Here is an 11,417-nt window from a genome sequence, read left to right as displayed (position 1 = left end):
ACTCCCTTGGAGGCTGGTGGACTCTCCCTCATTGGCGGTTTTTGAGCAGAAGTTGGGTGGGCGCCTGCCAGGGACTCTTCAGTGGTGATTCCTGCATTGCAGGGGCTTGGACTAGAGAAATGCTTATGTGATGGACAAGTAATTCCCACCCACCCCTGGTGTACTGTATTTGGCCCCTGATGTGTTCCAGTGTGGTGAGAGCCAGTGTGGTGTAGTGGTTAAGAGTGGTAGACTCGTAATCTGGTGAACCGGGTTCGCATCTCCGTTCCTCCACATGCAGCTGCTGGGTGACCTTGAGCCAGTCACACTTCTCTGAAGTCTCTCAGCCCCACTCACCTCACAGAGTGTTTGTTGTGGGGGAGGAAGGGAAAGGAGAATGTTAGCCACTTTGAGACTCCTTAGGGTAGTGATAAAGCGGGAAATCAAATCCAAACTACTCTTCTTCTTCTTCTTCTTCTTCTTCTTCTTCTTCTTCTTCTTCTTCTTCTTCTTCTTCTTCTTCCTCCTCCTCCATGCAATTTGGGATGTGGTGGAGATGTCAGGGTCTAGCAGCTGATGGTTTGCAGACTGCTACTGGTCCGCAGACCACCACTTTGAGTAGCATGGGACGAGGTGACCCATGGAGACCCTTCCAACTATTCTATTCTTCTGGGGTTCACTTCTGCCCACAACCTCCGGACAGAACAGAGCATTTAAGGGGAGGGGAGGCTGTGGGGTGAGCAGCCAAATAGCCATGCAAATCAAGTCTGCGCTTGATCAGGGTCCTAACAGTAGTATGAAGAATTGGGAGCAGACTGACACATCCTGGAGGAGCGCTTGCTTGCAATTCTGACATTCTCTCAAAGCGAGCAAGCCTCAGGAGTGAGAGTGCCACACCTCATCTTTCAAAGCTTGGCGGGCAGGGTGCAGAAACTGTTGGGACATCTTCGCTACTTCCCTCCAGTCTCGAATGTCTTGTCTGATTCCTGAACTGTGGCTCCTGAACTCTGTGTTTGCTGCCAAACTTGTACTGTTACTCGCGGGAATATATATGTATTTAATTTTGCGTAAGAGCCTCTGGCCAAGGCAGAGGAACACAGGGCAGAAGAGCACCCAGAGAAGTGTGGATTTTAAAGGACAGCTGTGTTTCAGTCCATGCATTGGTGCAGGAAGTGTGGATTTGGTAGGCCTGCCTTGAACTGCAAACTGAATTGCATTTCCCCGTCTCTACTGGCTGGGTGTGCTGGTCCCAGGGGGGATGAGGTATTATTACCGTAGGCCAAGATCAACAGGGAGCTGGGCAGGTCAGCAGGAACGGAGGTAGGGCAGAAGCAGGAGTCCAGGTGGGGAAGCAGGAACACTGGTAAGGCAGAAGCAGGAATCCAGGCGGGGAAGCAGGAACACTGGTAAGGCAGAAGCAGGAATCCAGGCGGGGAAGCAGGAACACTGGTAAGGCAGAAGCAGGAATCCAGGCGAGGAATAGGCACACTGGGAGTGCCAAACAAGGACTGGGTAAAGCAGATACTTCACAACGACGTTGCTCCCGCAACCTGAGACCGGGCTGCCTGACCTTTATCTTCTTCTAAGGCCGGGGGCGGTCCCGGCCCCCAGAAGCCCCGCCTCTCTTGGCCTTAAGGCGAGCACTCCTCCTGGGAGACACCAGTTCCCTTCGCCTCTCTGCCCTAAGCCTCTGCAGATCAGGAGAGGCCGAAGGGTTACTGGGTCCTGGAGGAGGCTCACCTGTAGCCACTGAGTCTTCCAGCACCTCTGGGGCCTGAATGATTTCACCTGGTGCCTGCTCTTGAGTTTCCTCAGCAACTAGGCCTTGCCCAGGTTCAGCCGGCCCTGGAGGCGGGGACTCCTGTGCCGGCTGGGGTTCCTCCGGATCGCTCTCGGAATCCCAGGCCATCACACCATCCCCCCTCCCAGGCCCCCCCCTCACTTGAGGGCCCGGACCCGGCTTGCTGGGGTACGCTGCATGAAACTCCCGGATGCAGGCAGGTGCGTGGACGTTGACCGCTGGTTCCCAGGAGCGGTCCTCTGGCCCATACCCCTTCCAGTCAATGAGATACTGCAGCCTTCCCCTGCGGTATCGGGAGTCCAGAATGCGTTCCACCTCGTACTCTGGCTCTCCCTGCACCAAAACTGGCTGCGGTCGGGGACGGTCTGGGTGGAACTCGTCGGGTGGGGCCACCGGACTCAGAAGGGACCTGTGAAATACCGGGTGAACCTTCAGGGTTGCTGGCAACTGGAGACGGAATGCCACAGGCGAGACCTGGTCCACAATAGGGAACGGGCTGGTGAACCGGGCGTCCAGCTTCCGCGAAGGTCGAGAAGGGTGGAGGTGGCGAGTGGAAAGCCATACCAAGTCACCGACGTGAAGTTCCGGCCCCACCTGGCAGTGGCGGTCGGCCTGGACCTTGTACGCCTCCTTGGCCTGGCGCAGCTGCTCCATCAACAGCTGTTGCTGGGACTGGAGCTCCTGAAGCCACTCTGTCACCGCAGGGACCGCAGATGCCGGCAGCACATCCGGAAACAACCGTGGGTGAAGGCCATAACTGGCTTGGAACGGGGTCTGCTGGGTGGACGCATTCACCGCGTTGTTATAAGCGAACTCCGCCAATGCTAGGTGGTCGACCCAGTCGTCCTGCTGGTAGCTGCAGTAACACCGGAGGTACTGTTCCAGTACCGCGTTCGCCCGTTCTGTCTGGCCATCAGTCTGTGGGTGGTAAGCAGATGAGAGACAGACCTCTGTTCCGAGGGCCTGGTGCAAAGCACGCCAAAACCGGGACGTGAACTGAACGCCGCGGTCGGATACTACACGCTCAGGTAGGCCATGCAGGCGGAAGACATGCTGAAGGTACAGCTGCGCGGTTTCCTTAGCTGAGGGTATGGATGGGCAGGGGGCACAGTGCACCATCTTCGTGAAGTGGTCAGAGAAAACTAGAAGGCAGGTGCAGCCACGAGACGGGGGTAACTCCACTACAAAGTCTAGAGAAACTGTGTGCCAAGGACGTGGTGGAACCGGCAACGGCTGAAGAAGGCCGGGGGGTCGCCCGGTAGGCCCCTTGGCCCGCCTGCAGACGTCACAACCAGCGACGTAGCGAGCCACGTCAGCCTTCAAGCGGGGCCACCAAAACTCACGGCTTACCAGATGGGTGGTCCGATACCGCCCAAAGTGCCCCGCCGCTGGAGCGTCATGGGTCATCCGGAGAACCTCAGCCCGCAGCGGCCCTGGTGGGATGTACAGGCGCCCGTGGTGCAGCAGAAGACCCTGATGCGAAACCAGCCCTGGATACTGAGGGCATGATCCTTCGGCCAGTTCCCGGAGTCGTTCCTGGGCCCAAGCGTCGACCCGTTGCTGCTCCCGCACCCGAGCCTGCAGTGGCTCAACCTCCTGGGTGGCCAGGAATGCAGCTGGTGGTAGGATCGTGGTGGGTGTTGCCTGCTGAACCGTGTCTGCGTTGTCTTCAGGTTTCCGGGACAGGGCATCCGCCTTCTGGTTTTGGGAGCTAGGGATGTAGCGGATCCGGAACTGGAACCGGGAAAAGAACAACGCCCACCGGATCTGCCTTTGGTTCAGCTTGCGGGTGGTCTGGAGGTATTCCAGGTTCCGGTGGTCGGTTCTCACCTCCACCGGGTGTCTTGCTCCTTCAAGATGGTGGCGCCAAACCTCAAAGGCCACCTTGATGGCCAGCAGTTCCCGCTCCCACACGGTATAGTTACGCTCCGCTGGAAGGAGCTGGCGGGAATAGAAGGCGCAGGGTAAGAGTGGCGCTTCCGGTTCGTGCTGCTGAGACAAGACGGCACCGAGAGCCGTACTGGAGGCGTCAGTCTCTACCACAAAGGGTCGAGAAGGATCCGGATGCTGCAAGATTGGCGCTCTCTGGAAACAGGCCTTCAACCCTTGAAATGCCTCCTCCGCCTCCTTGTCCCAGGAAAACGGCGTCTTGGGGCGCAGAAGCCGGGTCAACGGGGTGGTGCGGTGAGCATAATCCGCAATGAAGGTCCGGTAATAGTTGGCGAACCCCAGGAAACGCTGTAGGTCCTTGCGGTTCTGAGGTGCCGCCCATTCTCGAACCGCTGCCACCTTCCCAGGATCCATCTGCACCCCACCTGGTGAGAGTCGATGACCCAGGAAGTCCACTGACTGCTGATGGAACTCGCACTTGCTGAGCTTTGCATACAGACGATGCTCGCGCAAGCGCTGCAGCACGGTCCGGACATGGCCCTCGTGGCACGCCGGGTCACGAGAGTAAACCAGAATGTCATCCAAGTACACCACCACGTACTTGTCTAGCAAGTCCTGAAATACGTGGTTGATGTACCGTTGAAACACAGCAGGCGCGTTGCACAAACCAAAGGGCATGACCAGGTATTCAAACTGTCCGTACCGGGTCCCGAATACTGTCTTCCACTCATCCCCGGCGCGGATCCGAATCAAATTGTAGGCTCCCCGGAGGTCTAGCTTGGTGAACACCTGCGCCCCTTGCACCCGCTCCAGTAACTCCGAAATAAGGGGCAAGGGGTACCGGTCCGGGATGGTAATCTTGTTCAGGGCCCGGTAATCATGGCAAAGGCGGAGCTCCCCACATTTCTTCTTAACAAAGAGCACTGGCGCAGCAGTGGGCGAGGTAGAAGGTCTAATGAACCCTCGCTCCAGGTTCTTGCGCAAGAAGTCCTGCAAAGCCTCGCGCTCTGGCTCTGTTAACGAGTATAAGCGACTCACCGGTAGAGGCGCTCCGGGCTGGAGGTCTATGCCGCAGTCAAAGGACCGATGCGGCGGCAGCTGGTCTGCCCCCCGTTCCTCGAACACGTCGTGATAGTCCCGGTACTCAGCGGGGAGCGTTGCAGCAGCCTCCTCAGTGGGCGCAGCTGCTAGCATCTCAGTCTCAGCAGACGAACTGGGGTCTGGGAAGTGTACAGTCCGTTTGACCCAATCAATCTGCACATTGTGATCCTCTAGCCAGTCCATCCCAAGCACCAGGGGGAACCGGGGCATGGAGGCAATATCCAGAGTTCGCATCTCACGGTGCTGCTGGAGGCACAGGACCAGGGGCTGGGTCTCTCGAGTGACGGCGCCCGAACGCAGTGGCCGTCCGTCGATTGCCTCCACCTGTACCGGTTCTGGCTTGTTCCGAAGTGGCACCCGATGCTGGGCAGCAAAAGCAGCGTCCATATAAGAGCGGGTTGCCCCTGAATCCACCAGGGCATGGGTAAGAATCCATGGCCCTCCTGGAGGGTATAGATGTACCGGAACCATAAGGTGTTGTAATTCGATTGGTGCGGTCCCATTCTGTGCTGTTTGGGACCCCAGGGAGCCAGGGCCATCAGCTACTGGGGTTGGCGGTTTCTCAGGACAGGATCGTGCATAGTGTCCGCTTCCGCCACAATAGAGACATAGATTCCCCTCCCGACGCCGCGACTTCTCTGCGGGGGAGAGGCGTGGCCGCACTGCCCCAAGCTGCATGGGTTCCTCCAATGACTCAGCTGGGCCTGTGGGGCTGCTGGTGGACCCCGGGGCCGAGAACTGGAGGTGCCGGCGGCCCCGAGCCTGACGCCGATCCTCTAGCCGATCGTCTACCTGTAGACTCCACTGAATAAGAGCGTCTAGCGTGGTGGGGCGTTCCATTGTGGCCAGCTGGTCCAGTATCTCATCTGAAAGCCCCTCGAGATACTGGTCCCGAAGAGCAGAGTCGTTCCAGGTCAAGTCCTGTGCCAGCAGCCGGAATTCTGTGGTGTATGCGGCCACCTTGGACTTGCCCTGTCTCAACCGCCGAATCGCCCGGTTGGCTTGACTCCCCTTCAAAGGGTTGCCGAACGCGGCCTCCAACAGATTGCAAAACCCCCCGTAGTCTGCCAGCAAGGGGGAGTCTTGCCTGAGCAGCGGCAACGCCCACTTGGCCGCCTGGTCCTTTAACAAACTAATCAAAAAATGCACCTTGGTGCGGTCGTCGGGGAAGTTCCGGGCGCGCCCCTGAATATACAGCTTGGCCTGGGCAAGGAACATGGGAAAGCTGGCCGGAGCCCCATCAAACTTCTCAGGCAAGGCCACTGGGTACTTGCCAGAAGCTGGGGCGTCGGCCCCAGGAGCCGGTAGGGCGTCCAAACGCTGCTGTAGTGCCGCAACCACGTTACTGAGCTGCTGCACGGTGTGCGTCAAGGCCTGGTTCTCCTGGGCTATTGCCAACAATGTAGCCGCTTGGTCAGCCATGGCCTCTGAATCTTCCCGAACGCACCCCAACAAAGAGGGAGTGCGGGTGTGGCGGGAGCAAACTGTGCTGGTCCCAGGGGGGATGAGGTATTATTACCGTAGGCCAAGATCAACAGGGAGCTGGGCAGGTCAGCAGGAACGGAGGTAGGGCAGAAGCAGGAGTCCAGGTGGGGAAGCAGGAACACTGGTAAGGCAGAAGCAGGAATCCAGGCGGGGAAGCAGGAACACTGGTAAGGCAGAAGCAGGAATCCAGGCGGGGAAGCAGGAACACTGGTAAGGCAGAAGCAGGAATCCAGGCGAGGAATAGGCACACTGGGAGTGCCAAACAAGGACTGGGTAAAGCAGATACTTCACAACGACGTTGCTCCCGCAACCTGAGACCGGGCTGCCTGACCTTTATCTTCTTCTAAGGCCGGGGGCGGTCCCGGCCCCCAGAAGCCCCGCCTCTCTTGGCCTTAAGGCGAGCACTCCTCCTGGGAGACACCAGTTCCCTTCGCCTCTCTGCCCTAAGCCTCTGCAGATCAGGAGAGGCCGAAGGGTTACTGGGTCCTGGAGGAGGCTCACCTGTAGCCACTGAGTCTTCCAGCACCTCTGGGGCCTGAATGATTTCACCTGGTGCCTGCTCTTGAGTTTCCTCAGCAACTAGGCCTTGCCCAGGTTCAGCCGGCCCTGGAGGCGGGGACTCCTGTGCCGGCTGGGGTTCCTCCGGATCGCTCTCAGACTCGGAATCCCAGGCCATCACACTGGGGCTAGTGGAACAGAGAGGAGCTTTGCAGTCAGAGACACCTGGAGGCTGTTCTACAAAAAGGTGGGTCAGGAAAGAAATGAAGGCTGCTGTCAGGAACTGGCTGGACACAGACAAGTGGTGGGAACCCCCCGAGGAGGAAGGCTCAGAGCCAGGCAGTTGGTGGTGGGACACCAAGGAGAGGTCAGAGGGAGTGGATTGGGAGAAGATGCTGGATGCTGGAGGAGCAACAGGGTGTAGTGAGCAGGAAGAGCCTGTGACAGGAAGCAGTTCAGACTCTGAGGCTGACGCAGAGGAGAGAGGGGTCAAGAGGCTGCTGAAGAAGCAAGGGAGTCTCCCCTGTGCCCTGGTCTCTTAGAAAGCTCAGAATAATGTGGAGGGCAAAACAGAGGCCAGAGGTGCGCAGACGCAGTTTGAGACTGCTTGGGAAACATCTAGGAGAGGAGAAGCCTTAGAGAGGGTGGAGAGCAGGGCCCTTCAGTCCTGGCAACGGCTCCATGGGGCAAGGACTGCTGGGGAGGGTTGCTGAGTTATATGCTGTTTCCTTGAATAAAGAGTTAACTTCACCGACAACAAAGCCTGATGCTTTCCCTGCTGGCCTGCATCTGACTCCAGCCCTGACAGCTGCTTCCAGACCCAGAAGATTTAGCAGAACACAACCCACACCATTCTTTTTAAAACTCTGGGAGCTTGGGTGGCAAATGCTTTAAACAAAACAAAGGAAGAAACCAACCATGGTGCCATCTCTGCGGCAGACTTGCCTGCCTGTTGCCGGCGCAGAGCACAGCATTTATTACAGTGCTTGGAAGCTGTGGAGGAGGCGGAGAGGAGGAAGAAGAAGCGGCTAGGCAGCAATCCATGCCAGAGGCATTGAGAGGGTCTTGGGGTGCTCAGCCGTAGTTGCAGTCGCAGTCGTAAGTTACCATGTCTATAACGCAGCAGCAGCAAAAGATGGCAGCACAAGCTTTCAGGCAGCAGGTGAAGCAGTCTTCACCCCTGTGCTGTGGGTACGCAGGCCCAGGTGGGTAGCCTCTGTAGCCATACGCATTGCACCTGGGGCAGGACGGGCAAGACTTCAAATACGGTCCTGGAGGGTAGCTGGGATACGGTGATCGCGGGTGGTATGGGACACTCGGATGCTGGCAGTAGCATTGCGGAGGGTGTCTGTGAGCCATAGGTAACTCCCAAAATACTACTCCTGGGCACAGGACCAGGTGAACTCAAAGGAGCAGGTGGTGGAAGAGCCAGCAGGGGAGGTCACATGTCTGGGCTGAAAAAGAAACAAAGGGAGAACGTGGTGACTGGGCAACATACCCAAAGACCTGCACCGCACGGGGTTGGACTAGATGACCATCGGGGGTCTCTTCCAGCTCTGCAGCTTTATGATTCCAAGTCCTTCTTCACTTGGCATGGGGTTAACCTATGGAACTTGCTCCCGCAGGAGGTAGGGGTGGCCACCAGCTTGGGTAGCTTTGAAAGAGAACTGGGCAAACTCGTCGAAGGGAGGGCTACTGGCAGCTATTAGCCAAGGGCCTTCTGGCGGTTCCCTCACTGTGAGAAGCAAAGCTACAGGGAACCAGGCAGAGGGCCTTCTCGGTGGTGGCACCCGCCCTGTGGAACGCCCTCCCACCAGATGTCAAGGAAATAAACAACTACCTGACATTTAGAAGACATCTGAAGGCAGCCCTGTTCAGGGAAGTTTGTAATGTGTGACATTTTGATGTATTTTTAATCTTTGTTGGAAGCCGCCCAGAGTGGCTGGGGAAACTCAGCCAGATGGGTGGGGTACAAATAATAAATTATCATCATCATCATCATAGTTGGAGGCAGCTATGCTTCTGAGTGCCAGTTGCTGGAAACGGCACAAGGGGAGAGTTGCTGCTGCCCTTGGGTGCTGCTTGCAGGATCCGCCTGTTTGGGTCATTTGGGCCACAGTGAGAACAGGATGCTGGCCTCAATGGGCCACTGGCCTGACACAGAAAGCTCTTCCCTGGTCGCTGGGTCTGGAAACACGACTCACCCTGGGAAGTGCGAGATCCATCCAGCAAATTCGTCACCCAGCAGAGAGAGAGAGAGAGAAATGGGGGCGCCTCTTCCCCTCTCTGGGCTCCTCAGCTGTCAGTCAGGAGGAGGGAGGAGGGAGGAGGGAGGGGCTGGAGCCAATGGGCCCTTTCCTCACCTGCCTTTTTATGACATCATCACACCTCCAGGGGAGGGGGCTGTCTGGAGACACAGGAGAGCAGTGGGGGAGAGCCAAGGGTCTCTCCCTCCCCCAATGCGGCCCCCAAGCCCTCTCTGCCTGGCCCCTGGGACTCACCTCAGAACATATTCAACAAATGGAGACCAAGTGGCTGAAAAGGATGCTTTCGATTTGAACCCCTTTCAGCTGCCATGACCCACAACTTTCCCCACAAGTGCCACCTGCCATCCGTCCACCAAGGGAGCTTGTCTCAGGCCCTGCCCCTCAGGAGCCCTTTACTCACAAGGAGTCGCTTTATGAAAACCCAGCACTCTAGTCCTCATGGTCGGAATAAGGGGCCTGCTTTCTGCCAAGTCACTGGTCCCTCTGCCTCTGTCTTGTTTGCATTGGCTGGTCATAGCTCTCCAAACATGATGCATCCTACCTGGAGAGGCCGGAGATTGACTTTGGGGTTTTCTCCATGAAAAGATGGTCTGTCACCGGACTGCAGACCTTTGCCTAAAACAGGAACAATGAAACAGGGTGGAGTTTAGGTGCCAAACCAATATGCACATTTCCTTAGCTCAGGGCTTAGAGCATTCAGAAGGCTTCAGGTTCAACCCACCACCATCTGCAGGCAGGGTTGGAAGAGTCTCTGAACTGCCACCTCCTGCCTTGTTTTCGCTGCATGAGCAGCACCCAAGGGCCACAAGCCCGGGCAGGGTGCCTGGGGGTCCTGGGCTGCCTAGACAACAAGACACACACACACACCAGGAAGCAGAGCAGGACGTTTGGCACCAGCTTGGCTGCAGCAGGAGTTGCCAGAAGGAGGGGATAACGAAATTTTGATATTCGATTCCCCCAAGGTTTATTTCCAATTAACAAGTGCCTTGTCATTTATTCTCTTTCCACATTAGCTCAATCATTTGAAGTACAAAGCTCCACCCAACCGCCTTAGGGACTGCACTCTGGATTTGTGTCGGGTTTAACCCTTAGCCTTTACTTCTCCTGGAGATGCCCCTCCCGGAAGGCAGCGAGCGTGGGTTGTTCCTCGGGGTTTACTCCATATATATATATATATATATATATATATATATATATATATATATATGCAGGTTTTGGTGTCCTCGGGTGTCTTCCCGTGTAAAAGTTGGGGTGTCTAGGCGACGTTTCGACGAGGTCTCACTCGTCATCTTCAGGCTGGTGCTTTCGGCTTCTTGTTACTGGAACAGAGCAGGATCTCAGTGTTTGAGTTCCTATAAATACTGTTGAGGGGGTGTGGTGTATAGCCTCCAATGTTCTGGGCAGAGAGGAAGTTCCCAGGCTAGTGTGCCTTTTCTTCTTTTGTTCCTTAATTACTTGAGGGATATCTTGAGTGATTTCTTGAGTGATATCCTGAGTACCACTTAGGTGGGTCCTTAGGTGTGGATTAGTTGCTAAAGTCTTTGTGTCTTGACCTCTTGAACTTTGTGAAGAGTTTTTCTGAGAAGATGGCTGTACTGCACTTAGTTGTGCTCTGGCTTGGCTTCGTGTATAGGGGCGAGCTGTGGTTTTGTGGCCTGTGTCAGCCAGATCTGTGTAGGGATTGCAGGGGGGTGCAGCATCCGGAGGTGCCACCATGGTTTGGCTACTGGATGGTGTCTGTAATTTATCTGTGGAGAGGGTCTGGGTTTGATATAAGGAAGGAGGGCCATGCCATTGTTTTCTTCTGTGTCTTGGTTTTTGGGGGGTGTTTCTTTTTGGATTAGCTTCGTAACCCTGTTTTGCTGGTATCCCCCCAAAAACCAAGACACAGAAGAAAACAATGGCATGGCCCTCCTTCCTTATATCAAGGGCACTACAGATAAAATTAGCAAAATCCTCCATAAACACAATATCAAAACAGCCTTTTGCACCAACCAAAAAATAGCCAATATCCTCAGAAACCCCAAGGATAAAATCCAGTTGGAAAACCAAGGGGTCTATGAAATACCCTGCAAAGTCTGCCCAGCCACGTACATTGGACAAACAAACAGACGAATAAATGCACGTATCGCAGAACACAAGAATGCCGTCAAAAAAGAAGAAAAAACTTCCTCTCTTTTCCAACACATGAAAGAAACAGGACACGAAATTAATTTTGCAGATTCCAAATTGCTCTTTAACATGGAACATCACCACAAGAGAATAATCATGGAAGCCATCGAGATAGAGAAACACCCTCACAACATGAACAAGCGTGACGACACATCCCGCTTGCCAGACATCTGGAAATTAGCCCTCCCCACAAAAACTGACACCAGATCCAGAGGCACACAGAA

At 55.8% G+C, this 11,417-nt stretch overlaps 1 long non-coding RNA gene across 2 annotated transcripts; it reads right to left on the bottom strand.

The window, feature by feature from the left end:
* Nucleotides 1-7,676: 7,676 nt before the first annotated feature.
* On the bottom strand, nucleotides 7,677-10,172 carry LOC309361004. Of its 2 annotated transcripts, XR_014164276.1 has the most exons (3): nucleotides 9,743-9,757; nucleotides 8,959-9,636; nucleotides 7,677-8,208 (listed from the first exon to the last, which is right to left on the bottom strand). It is a non-coding gene; the product is annotated as an uncharacterized lncRNA (long non-coding RNA). The 2 variants fall into 2 exon arrangements; XR_014164275.1 differs by having other exon boundaries at nucleotides 8,959-10,172.
* Between the last annotated feature and the right edge of the window lie 1,245 nt (nucleotides 10,173-11,417).

The sequence above is a fragment of the Podarcis melisellensis genome (genome assembly GCF_964234715.1).
Source record: "Podarcis melisellensis genome assembly, chromosome: 18".
In the NCBI taxonomy this organism is placed as follows: domain Eukaryota; kingdom Metazoa; phylum Chordata; class Lepidosauria; order Squamata; family Lacertidae; genus Podarcis; species Podarcis melisellensis.
This window is presented reverse-complemented; position numbering and strand designations above follow the sequence as displayed.